Source organism: Macaca nemestrina, chromosome 1, assembly GCF_043159975.1.
Source record: "Macaca nemestrina isolate mMacNem1 chromosome 1, mMacNem.hap1, whole genome shotgun sequence".
Lineage (NCBI taxonomy): Eukaryota > Metazoa > Chordata > Mammalia > Primates > Cercopithecidae > Macaca > Macaca nemestrina.
The window spans coordinates 13,251,926-13,264,807 of NC_092125.1; the positions used below are offsets into that span (position 1 = coordinate 13,251,926).

Below are 12,882 nucleotides of genomic sequence, written 5' to 3' on the forward strand. Positions count from 1 at the left end.
AAACAGACTCTTTTTTTTTGGAGACAAGGTCTTACTCTGTTGCCCAGGCTGGAGTACAGTGGCATGTTCTTGGCTCACTGCAGCCTCTGCCTCCCGAGTTCAAGTGGTTCTCGTGCCTCAGCCTCTCGAGTAGCTGGGATTACGGGCATGCACCACCATGCCCGGCTAATCTTTTTTGTATTTTTAGTAGAGACAGGGTTTCGCCATGTTGGCCAGGCTGGTCTCAAACTCCTGACCTCAGGTGATCCACCCTCCTCAACCTCCCAAAATGCTGCTGGGATTACAGGCACGAGCTACCTCGCCCAGCCCAGAAAACGTTAAAGACACCCTGATCCTTACTTTGAAGTCAAAATCCCACTAGATTGTAAATAAAATTTTGGGTTGTAGCTCCGTTAATGCAGGGTTTCAAGACAGCTTGATGGAAAAACCTCCTTTTAGGTGGGTTTTTACCAATAGAGAGCTTTCAACTACCGATTTAAGCTCGTCAGGGAGGTGCTGAAAGGTCACACTCTTAGCATGCTTGATTGGTGGTCTCCCACCTAGCGTCCCAATTCCTCTCCCTGTGTGCATGAGGGAGAAATATGCTTTATGCATTTGATGACTTGGCAAATCTAGGCGAGAGGAGTGAGCTGATTTAGGTGACTTAGACCCTTGGTCTGGGGCAGACATATGGGGATCAATTTCCTCATTTAAGTTATATTCTTCTCAGAAATCATTACAGCATGTCTTTAACGCACTACTCTTCTCCAAAACAAATATTTACTGACTGAAGTTGTCTTCATAGCTACGGCAACTCTCACCAGTGTTTTATACACATACATATACATATATGTCTATATATGTATATATTGATACACACATACAGAGGCATACACATGTATGTGTGTATATATATGCAGGTAGCTGAAAGACTGATACCTGTGGGCTGCTAACCTCAACATTTTGGATCATCTTTTTTTCTCTCTCCAGAAAGAAAAGGGATAGCAAATTGTTTAGACTCTTGAGTGTAATTGAATAGTATATCTTCCCCCCATCTGTTCCCAGGCAGAAGTGTTGCAACATCAAAGCCTGAATCCAATTCCCGGGTTGTCACTCTTCGTGTTTTCTCCTGTCCACATTGTTCTATGTCACAGAAAGAAAATAGACCCTTCCAGAAAGACAAGTGGCCTGTGAGCTTTGGTGCCAAGAATGTATTGGAAACCTTAGAAAAGTAACGAATGCCGTGAGCCATACCCCTGTTCCCCACCTGCCCTGGACTGTTTGTACTATTCGTTGCTACTGTACTTGCTGTCCTGTTTAAATTGCAGCAGAACAATAGTCTTCGACTAGGGCTGGCTGCAGAATTTAATGCAGAGGTCGAGGGCAGTCTCCGTAACTGGGTTGTTAGACATGAGCCTGGAGGGTCCTTTGCTCTGTCTTTTCGGACCATGTAATGCCATCTACAAAATCCCAGGGTGTTTTCAGCTGGTAAAATGAAAGAATCTTAGCATTGGACTGGCCGTAGTGGGCATTTCCAGGGCTGTTTTGCCCAATGGCCAGCAGCTTCTGCTTCCATACATACAGCAGGAGCTCACTGCCTTCCTTCCCCACTGGCCAGCGCAGAGGGCTGGCCTCCTGGGCAAGCGCCCTGTACAGTTGCACAGGACTTGCACTCAGAAGGCTCCCACACTTGGTTTAATGATCTGCTGTTGTTGTCTTGAAATTCTTAATAATTCTTGAGCAAGGGGGCCCTGCATATTCATTTTGCACTGTGCCCCACAAATTATGTAGCTGGTGCTGCCAGCACATTTAAAGCTACCTTCACCCATCAGCCACATACAGGATGTTTGTACAAACGTTCAGTCATTACCTACCTCTAGACCCCACCCTGCCCTCACTTCCTGCTCTGCTCCAGGTGCTGACTTCCAACCCCGGGCCTTTCCACCTGCTTCTAGCTTCATTTGACTTAACCTGCCTTGACCCTTGAGATTTGAAGTCTGAACCTGGCTTCTCTAATTTGACCCTAAAAGGTCAAACACCTCAGTGGTTGTGGGCTGTAGTCTTGGTTTTTCCCACCTGTCACCACTTAGAATAAATTCAAAGCCCAACTCAGTTCTGATCTCCAGACTCTTAACAGAGATGGGCCTCAGCCCCAGGAGATTAGTCAGCTGATTACATATACAGAGAGTTATTTTGGGCTTTTGTTAAAAGTACACTGAGCCAAACATCTGCTTCCCTATAGTTCCTACACATTACCTGGCAAATGTGGTAGAATGCTAGTTATTGAGTCAGCAAGTAAACAGACGCAAAAAATAAACATACTGAAATTAAGCACGTTTGTTATAGATATTAAACCACCTCCCTCTCCAGTTAAAATATCCAAATGATTCTTCCGGTCATCCTTCACACATCCCTGCACAACCAGCTCAGCCTCAGACTCCCATATCAACTACCTCCATCACATATCCCAACACCCAGGCACCCTGTCCACCCACTTTCAGTCCAGCCCTGGCTTCCATTCAGACAGGTCTGCTCACGGCTCTTCGTCCCATCCTCTTCTCTGTCCCCATGACCCCTCCCAGATAGCCACCGGGCCTGCCATGTCATTTAACCGTGACAAGTCTTCCTAAGCATCTTCTGTTGCGGGGTTCTGCTTTCGTGCCTCTCCTGCCATCAGCATCCCCCGTGCCCCATGCTCTGAATTGTTCTGGGCTCCTGCACAGTGAGGTTTATTTTGACTATTGCTGCGCCTGCACCACCTCAGTTACAGTCCCCCCGAGACAGAACTGCAGCCACCTCCAGCACCGTCCTTGTCTCCTGGGTTATCTCTTGTGATTTTCCTAGACATGCTCATGCCAATTCTTAGACTCCTTGGTAGCACAATCCTTTAAATGGACACCTTTGAGTGTATGTGTGTGTGTGTGTGTGTGTTTACGTATGTGTGTTCATGTATGTGTATTTATGTGCATGGGTGAATGTGTGTATGTGAATTTGTGTGTGTGTGTGTGCAGATACGTGCATGTATGTACACAAGGGTCGTTTCACTCTTACTGAGAGTGTTTATTTCATTATGAGGAACTAGCCTTGTACATCAACACATACCTGACATCTGTGCTCTGAGGTCACTTTCAGCTCAATACTGTATGAGCTCAACGACAGCATCTCCAAACTGCCTTGTCTCATACCTGAACCCAAGCCCTTGGCCATTCTTGTTTTCCACAGCAGTGTGCAGTAACCTAGTGGTTGCCAAACCCAGCAGCCCAATAGAATCAGGTGGGGAGCATTTTTCAATGTCATTCCTATGGTAGCAACTCAGACCTGCAGAATCTGGGTCTCTGCAAAGGGGCCTGAAATCCTTATATTTCCAAAGCTCCACAGACTGGACCGAATTTGGAAAGGCTAACGCAAGCCACCTCCACCCAGATACAAAACTAATAAATGTACCTTAAATGGGCATCGGGTGCATTACCCTGCACTAGATAGGTAAGTATTATTATCTCAATTTCATAGTTGAAATAACCGAGACCCCAGGAGACCAAGTGACCTGTCCAAGAGAGAACGCAGCCAGGACTCTGCAAGTTCACCTCCATGAGGCCACTCTTCCCACCGTCCATGGGACTGCTCCTGCAGTGTGTGGGGTCAGATCGAGGGTCCTCCTTGTGTGCCACATCCTAAACCATAACCCTGGAAGCAGCTTGAGCACAAGGGCACATCCAGACAGCATCTCCTGGAATCCGCCTCTAAAATCCCCCGGCCCCCTTACCCTGCCTACTCTGTTTATTCTGCACAGACCCGTCATGGAACTACTGGGTGGGCATTTGCGCATGTGTCCATCACCTGCTACACGTGGTGCTCCCTGAGATGGTTGGGGTGCTGTGGAAAGTGCACTTGTCTCCGATGGATGTGGAACAGATCTGGGTGTGACTCTCAGTTTGGCCAGTCTATGAGTTTGCTAGAGCTACCTTAACAGAGAACCACCGACTGGATGGCTTAAATTACAGAATGATGTCTCACAGTTCTGGAGGCCAGAAGCCCCAGATCAAGGTGTGGGCGGGGTGAGCTCCTTCTGAGGGAGTGAGGGATTTGTTCTTCACTCCTCTCCTGGCCTCTGGTGGTTTGCTGGTCATCCTTGGCATTCCTTGATGACCTGGAGGGCATCACTCTGATTTCTGCCTTCATCTTCACATGGAATTCTCCCTGTGCACCTGTCTGTGTCCAAATTTCCTCTTTTCATAAGGACACCAAACATATTGGAGGGGGGCCACCCTAATGACCATGTTTTAACTTCATTACCTCTGTAAAGACCCTATCTCTTGATAAGGGCACTTTCTGAGGTACTGGGGGACCTCAATTTACCTTTGGGGGGTACAATTAAACTCATAAGAGCAAGTAACTCATTCTGTGAATTGGAGCAAGTCACTGAACCTCATAGAATCCGTTTATTCATCCATGAAACAGGGATTTAAAAATACCCACTGTGAAGGCTTCTTTCTTGATAACTGTTAGCAGATTAGACAAGGCACAAAAATGTTTTTTTAAAAGCAAGGTAGAGAACAGTGAGGTTAGTTATTGCAATCTAGGTTAAAAGAGGTGGGGCAACTCTCCATCCACTAACACCCAGTCCCGCCCCATGAGTGTGCGTGTGTGTGTGTGTGTGTGTGTGTGTGTGTGTACCATACACTGTGATTGTCCGGATCATCAGAGCCTCAGGCAGATTCTAACAGAAACCACATACCAAACAAACACGATTATTCCCGAATGCTGACTTCAAATTTTCACTCACATGAAGGGTATATCAGCACTCAAATCAAGAATGAGGCACCTTTGTTGCTGTTAAATAGGCCTTATCTTTAGTTCAGCATGTTTCCTAAACTCATCTCATCACAGACACTTTAAAAGCACAGATCCCCTCCCCAGGGATTCAGGTTCCCTTGGTCTGGGTAGGGCCTGAGGGATCTGCATTTGAACAAGCTCCTGGCGTGAGTTTTATTGGACAAGCCTGTAACAGGGCTGTCCTGATTTCTCACCCGGCCTCCTCTGCTGCTGATGAGCCAGGTTCAAGTCACTGGACCTGGGAGGGGCCTCCATTTCCTCACCTTTAACCCTATGCTTGATTTTGAGTCTTGAGCTCTCCAGGTCCTTTCCAGCCATAAAATGCCATCTCTTTGCTTGTGGATTTGGAATTCTCTGCATTATAATAAGCTCCTTGAACTACCTCTGACATCTTTTGCCATATACTTTCCCATCATCTGGAGGGTTGGGGCCTCTTGACTCAGTGGGTGTCCAGCCAAGCTGACCTGCCCACTGCGGTTGAGAGCATGTGTGGAGAAGAGCAGCGGACCAGGGGACCCAGCTCCAGAGCAGAGCCCCTTCAGTGCCGTCTTTTCTCTCTACACCAGGGAGGGATGGTCTTGCTCCTGGCCTCCAGGGTAAGTCTGCAGACCAACTGGGGGCCTGTTTGGCTTAGGCTTACCTTTTAACATGGCCGCTCTGTGAATCACTGCTGTGAAACAACTGGTCATTTAAATGCCTTGGCACGCTCAGCAGTCTAGGATGAACAAATTGTTTTGTTGATTTAGTTTTGTTAGAGAAAAGAGAGAGAGAGAGATAAAGAGAGAGAGAGACCCTAATACATTGCTGGTGGAAATGTAAAGTGGTGCAGCTACTAGGGAAAGCAGTCTGGCAATTCCTCAAAATGTGAAACATCCAGACATACGGCCCAGCATTTCCACTCCTAGTTCTGTCACTCAAGAGAAATGAAAGCGCATATCTACACAGAAACTTGTGCACTCATGTTTATAGCAGCATTATTCACAACGGTCAAAAGGAAGAAACGACCATCGACAGAGGAATGGATAAGCAAGTTGTGATTTACCCACACCATGGAATATCATGTAGCCACAAAAAGGAATGAAGTATTATACATGCTATGACTTGGATGAACCTGGAAAATGTGCTAAGAGAAAGAAACTGGACACAAAAAGAATACATGTTGCATCATTCCTTTTATATGAAATATCCAGAATACGCAAATCTACAGAGGTAGAAAGCAGATTTGTGGTTGTCAGGGACTGGGGGAGGGGGAAATGGGAGTGACTACTTAATGGGTACCAGATGTTATTCTGGGAGATGAAAAGGTTTTGAAACTAGAAAGAGGTGGCGATTGCATGATACTGCGAATGCACTAAACACCACTGAATTGTGCACTTTATAATGGTTAATGGTATGTCCATTGCACATCAACAAAAAGAGAGAGAAAAAAGGGTAAGGGAGAGTCTGGGGGAGGGAAGAGAGGAAAAATGAGAAAGAGAAGAGAGGCAATATTATTAGGCCTAGCATGTGAATTTTTTAGTTTTATTTTTAAAGGATAATGTGACCATTGAGTCACTGAAATGGAACAGAGCACTCCTCTGATTACAGTGACCACTGACCTCCTCTGAGGGGTGGAAGCCCTATCGCTTCCTTTTCACCAGCAGCAGGCTTTGATACCGCAAGTCACAAGATGTGGCACCAGCATTACATCTTTGGGTCGACTGGGGGAGGCCCCTCCAGCAGTCTCTCAATCAAGCATCTCCAGCTCAGAGGACTCTGCTCTGAGATTAAGCCACACAAGGTTCTTTCGGCCCTGGGGTCTGGGGAAGTGGTCTGGGCAACCACTGAGGGGCTCAGTGGGCGTGTGGGGCACACAGGGAAAAGTGAGCCCAGCTGGGCTACAGATTCACTAGGACACTCGGATGGACTCTTTTTGTTAGCTCTCAAATGTGCAAATCATGCTTTTCCTGGTGCTTGGCACGGCAAAGACTTGGATTGTTTAAAAAAGACAATCTGATGGAGATTCGAGCTGGACAGCAAAGAAGACACATTAGCTGGCCAGTCTAGAGAACGCATTCGGAAGGGGTTTCAGCACAAGTCTTCTGCTGTTGAGGTTTGCAGCCCTTGCATCGGGTGCCTTTCAGATAGTCTGGACAAAGGCCTCTGGTAGAGCTGACTGCCTAACAAAATCACTTCAGAACAAGTATGGAGTTCTACAGAATTCACTGTCTCAAGTCAGACCCGCATGGACTCTGAATGACTGATCTTGGCTGCTTGCCTAGACATCTACCTCCACGACCACCCTGTTAGCAGTTTGGTGTCTACTTGTGGGTTCCAGCCACCAATCACAACATCATCCTTCACTGAGAGCTGCTCCCACATCTCTGCCTAAATCTATGTGCCACTCCTGGGTACTCGGCACTGATGCTGATCATTCCTGAATGCAGATTCTAGAGCGACAGTCGCTGCAGAATCTCAGATAAGTTATTATTAATAGAAAAGAGTTCAATGTGACTCCTAGCATGCATAGGCTTTGCCATGGTCAGAGCAAAGGTCTTGCAGCACACCCCAGGCTTCCCAACATGCAGATGCTCTCTTGGAGCCCTGAGGAAGCTTCCAGGGCTGTGCAGTTTGCTTGCACCTGGGCAGATCCAGATGGCAGCTGATCACCGCAGGGCTCTGTGATCTCTGCGCCAGCTGGTCCACTCCCTCTGGCAGTTCGAATGGTGCTCTGTGTTTCAAGATGGACACCCAGGAGGTCACTTTCTTAGCTTTAGAGCCACCTGGTGGATCCCTGCTGGAGTTTCCTCCTTAATGTTGGGCATGGGGGCAGGTGGTGGTCCCTGAAGGACTCTGTCCATAGAGCCCACTTTAGAAGTCTCCACTGCACTGAACTGTGCCAAAGCAAGATGCACAGTCCCCTTAGATTCCTGTTATGATTGCTGTTCTCTTCTTATTTAAGTATTTTCACAAAGGACTTGGTTGTTCTCCAGCCTAAGACTTTCAGTAAAGCAGACTATCTTTTAATTTAATAACTCAAATTAAGTGAACATTTTAATTTTCACTTAAAAATTTAAATTTTGTTTAAAATTAAATGAAAACCAAATAATAGTTACTTTTAAACAAATCAGTGCAGCATGGTTATGAGCTTCAAGTCCTGACCTGCTTGCCCTGGTCTCCCCCTCCCAGAAATGGTAGTCCTGCCTGAATACCGTTTGCCCATCCAAGGGAATGTGTGCCAGATTATGCCTCCAGGGCTGGAGTTTACAGCTCCCCATCACACGGAGTGGCAACTCATGCTTCTTAATCAGAGCATCAAATGAATGAGTCAATGCAGTCTTGCTTTTATTTTCACAAAGTGTCTCCCGAGTGAGGCCTGCTCTGAGCTTCGGGGCCTTTCCTTGGCTCCACTCCAATAACTTGAGTAATTTCCTGTGCTGAGGGCCCTTGTGTGCTGAGACTTCTTATCACATGAGCCACTAGGTTAGAGCCTGAACCTGTTTCCAGAGAGCTCATTACAGGCGCTTTGGAAGGAGGTCTGAGCTCTGGAATAGGAGACTGATGTTCTGGCTTGAATTTTGGCTTTGCCCCTGAGTAGCTGTGTGACACTGCACAGGTTAGTTAACTTCTCTGAGTTTCCATTCCTACAACTGTAAAACAGGAATCACAAACAGGATGCCAACAGAGGGATGAGCTCAGGCCTCAGAGTCGGACAAAGCTGCATTCAGATGCCAGCTCTGCAGATTGCTAGCTTCGGGACCCCACCACAGCCTCCGTGGATGGGAGAGCTGATATCTGCCTTCCGGAGTTCTTGTAGAAATGAAAAGAGAGGATGTATGTACCATGCCTGGCACATGGTTAGGCACTAAGTAAATGTTTTTGAAGACTGCAAAATAAGGATAAAACACACGATGTATCAACCTCCATGGATATTTGAAAGGATCACATTAATATATGTGAAAATACACTGTAAACTATAAAACAATATGAAATGTCATTATTTTGATTCTTTTTCTCTCAGATCATTTTACTCTACGCTTTCCAACTTCTTATTTAGAAAATGTCGGCTGGGTGTGGTGGCTCATGCCTGTAATCCCAGCACTTTGGGAGGCCGAAGCAGGCAGATCATGAGGTCAAGAGATCGAGACCATCCTGGCCAACATGGTGAAACCCCATCTCTACTAAAAACACAAAAATTAGCTGGGCGTGGTGGCACATGCCTGTAGTCCCAGCTACTCGGGAGGCTGAGGCAGGAGAATCGCTTGAACCCAGGAGATGGAGGTTGCAGTGAGCCGAGGTTGTGCACTCCAGCCTGGGCAACAGAGTGAGACTCCGTCTCAAAAAATAAATAAATAAAATAAAAATTTCATATCTGAAAAAAGTTGGAAAAATAGTAAACACTCAAATATCCTTTTTTTAGATTCACCAGTTATTAACAGTTGCTTCTTTGCTTGCTCTATCTCTATCTCTATTTCTATTTATCTACCTATCATCTACGTATAATTGGTCCAAGCATTTGAAAGCAAGTTGCAGATATCATGAGTCTACCCTAAGAACTTCAGCATGTGTCTCTTGAGAATAACAGCATTCTCCTATAGAACAAAGTACTATTAGGACCGTATTAGTAGGCTTGGGCTGCTATACCAAAATGCCATAGACTGGGTGACCTCAACAGCACACACTTCTTTCTCAAAATTTCAGAGGTCGAAGGTGTAAGATCAAGGTGTCAGCTGACTCAGATCCTGGTAAGGGCCCCCTTCCTGGCTTACAGATTGCAAATGGCTGTCCTCCTCCTGCTCCTCCTCCTCCCTCTTCCTCCTTCTTCTTCACCTTCTCCTTCATTATTATACTTTTAAGTTCTGGAGTACATGTGCAGAACATGCAGGTTTGTTACATAGGTATACACATGCCATGGTGGTTTGCTGCACCCATCAACCTATCATCTACATTAGGTATTTCTCCTAATGCTATCCCTTCCCTAGCTCCCCACCTCCTGACAAGTCCCAGTGTGTGATGTTCCCCTCCCTGTGTCCATGTGTTCTCATTGTTCAACTCCCACTTATGAGTGAGAATATGAGGTGTTTGGTTTTCTGTTCTTGTGTTAGTTTGCTGAGAATAGATGGTTTCCAGCTTCTTTCATGTTCCTGCAAAGGACATGAACTCATTCTTTTTTATGGCTGCATAGTATTCCATGGTGTATATGTGCCACATTTTCTTTATTCAGTCTATCATTGATGGGCATTTGGATTGGTTCCAAGTCTTTGCTATTGTGAACAGTGACACAATAAACATACATGTGCATGTGTCTTTATAGTAGAACACTTTAAAAATATGGAATGCTTCAGAAATTTGTGTGTCATCCTTGCACAAGGGTCGTGCTAATCTTCTCTGTATCCTTCCAATTTCAGTATATGCTGAAGCGAGCATTTTTTTTTTTTTTGAGATGGAGTCTTGCTCTGTCACCTAGGCTGGAGTGCAGTGGTGCAATTTTGGCTCACTGCAGCTTCCACCTCCTGGGTTCAAGCGATTCTCTTGCCTCAGCCTCCTGAGTAGCTGGGATTACAGATGTGCACCACCAAACTTGGCTAATTTTCGTTTTTTTGGTACAGATGGGGTTTCAGCATGTTGGCTAGGCTGGTCTCAAACTCACAACCCAAGTGATCCACCTGCCTTGGCCTCCCAAAGTGCTGGGATTACAGGCAAGAGCCAACGCACCCAGTCGGCTGTCTTCTCACTATGTCCTCACGTGTTGGAGACAGAGAGAAAGCTCTGACACCTCTTCCTCTGTTTATGGGGACACTAATCTCATCACGAGGGTCCTGCCCCTCATGACCTCATCTAAATATGTTTCCTTCCCAAAGGCCTCAGCTCCAAATACCATTACATTGGGTGTTAGGACTTCAACATATGCGTTGTGGGAGAACACAAACATTCAGTTCATAATGATTACCAACAACTTTAACATCAATACAGTAATATTAGCGAATACACAGATATTCAAATTTTATATTCAGTATTCAAATTTTAAATATTCAAATTTTAAATTCAATATTCAATTTCAAATATTCTAAATTCAAATTTTACTTTGATTGCATGTTGAAATGAGAATACATTGATTACGTTGGATTAAAATACATTATTAAAATTTAATTTCTGGTGGGCTCCTGTAGTCCCAGCTACTCGGGAGGCTGAGGCAGGAGAATGGCGTAAACCCGGGAGGCGGAGCTTGCAGTGAGCTAAGATGCGGCCACTGCACTCCAGCCTGGGGGACAGAGCGAGACTCCGTCTCAAAAAAAAAAAAAAAAAAAAAAAAAAAAAAAAAAAAAAAATTAATGTCACCTGTCTCGTCACTTTTTCATGTGGCTTTAAAAATATTAAAATTCCACCTTTTGCCTGCGTTACATTTCTATTGGACATCACTGCTCAGAATATTCCCTCTCACATTTTGTTGTTGTTTGTGACATGGACATTTTTTGAGTCCAAGCCAATCATCTTGTGGAAGGCTGTACACTATGACTTTGCTTCCTTTTGACTAGATTCTGGTTAAATCTTTCCAACAAGGATATAATCGAAGTGATGTTGAGACTTGGCATCAGGGGCTCACTGTGTGAGTTTCTCCCATTGTTGGGAATGCAAAGTTTTCTTACTTGGTAAAAGTGGCCTCTGCCAGATGTAAAGATTCCTTTTTTCCTCTATCGGGGGGGTCTTTTGAAATCATAAAGCCTCCTGATCCTACTTACTCAGTGGTGTTAGCATCTAATGATGCTTGTTGCCTGTATCAATTATATATTAGTGGTTGCAAAAATCACAGGTGTCTTAACTTTTCATTTTAACTCATTGGCTTGACTGATTTCCTATTCTAGTTTTTTATGCTAATACATGATATGAGCAATTTGCTCCTTTTTTTTTTTTTTGACAGTTTCGCTCTGTCGTCCAGCCTGGAGTGTAGTGGCGCCGCCTCTGCTTCTCGTCTCCTGGGTTCAAGCGATTCTCATGCCTCAGCCTCCCAAATAGCTGGGATTACAGGCACGTGCCATCACGCCTGGTTAATTTTTGTATTTTTAGTGGAAATGGGGTTTCACCATGTTGGCCAGGCTGGTCTCGAACTCCTGACTTCAAGTGATCCGCCTCCCTCAGCCTCCCAAAGTGCTGGGATTACAGGCGTGAGCTACCACACCTGGCCCAATTTGCTACTTTCTAAGTCTTATTAATTTATTTTACTGACTGCATAGCATTCTGTTGTATAAAATGTAGAATACGATATAGTTGAATCTCTGTTGATGATTATTTACATGTTTTCTAATGTTTTGCAATTAAAAATATTGATTCTATGAACATGCTTGTACACTGTCCACCCGGTCATTTCCTGCCTTGAAATATACCCCTAGAAATGGCGTTATCGAGTATGTTCAGTTAAATTTTTGACACATATAGTCAGATTGCCCTCCAGAAATATCACACACTTCACACTTCCAGTGAATCAGCCAGGAGGCTTTCAGCTGCAAAGGAACAACAATCTCAACACAGATTGGCTTCCATAATAAAGACATTTGTTTTCTCACAGAAGCCAGAACTCCAAATGAAAGGTGCTACCATACACTCCATTTTCTCCTCAATTTCATTTTTTAAGAAAAGCACTAGTTGTAACCCATTAAATGGACTTCATGACTCACCAGCGGATCATGACCTACAATTTGAAAAACACTGCTTTAAAATCCTCGAATTGCTCTCTGGAACTGGAGATAGGTGGCTACCTGAACAAATTCTGACTTGTGTTAGGAGTGGAGGAATGGATGTTCGTCACCTTATCTACGTATCTACATGGATGACAGAGAACACCATCCCCCAGGCCCTTCTCACCCTGTGCGTAATTTGGCTCCCCAATCTTTGCCAATCTAATAAGTGAATTCACCATCCCTCTTTAAAAATTTTCATTTATATAACAGTGAGATTTCATGGATAAACAATACTGTATGGTGCCAGGCTCTGGTAAGAGGCCTGCCTGGATTCATAATCTGGAAAATTCACTTATTACCTGTGTGACTTAGAGCAAGTTACTTAGCCTCTCTGTGCCTCTATTTTTCATCTCTA

The 12,882-nt window shown here is 44.9% G+C and overlaps 1 pseudogene; it reads right to left on the minus strand.

Annotated features, from left to right (window-relative positions):
- Nucleotides 1–10,116: 10,116 nt before the first annotated feature.
- LOC112425380 (U6 spliceosomal RNA) lies at nt 10,117–10,216 on the minus strand (annotated as a pseudogene).
- Nucleotides 10,217–12,882: the final 2,666 nt, after the last annotated feature.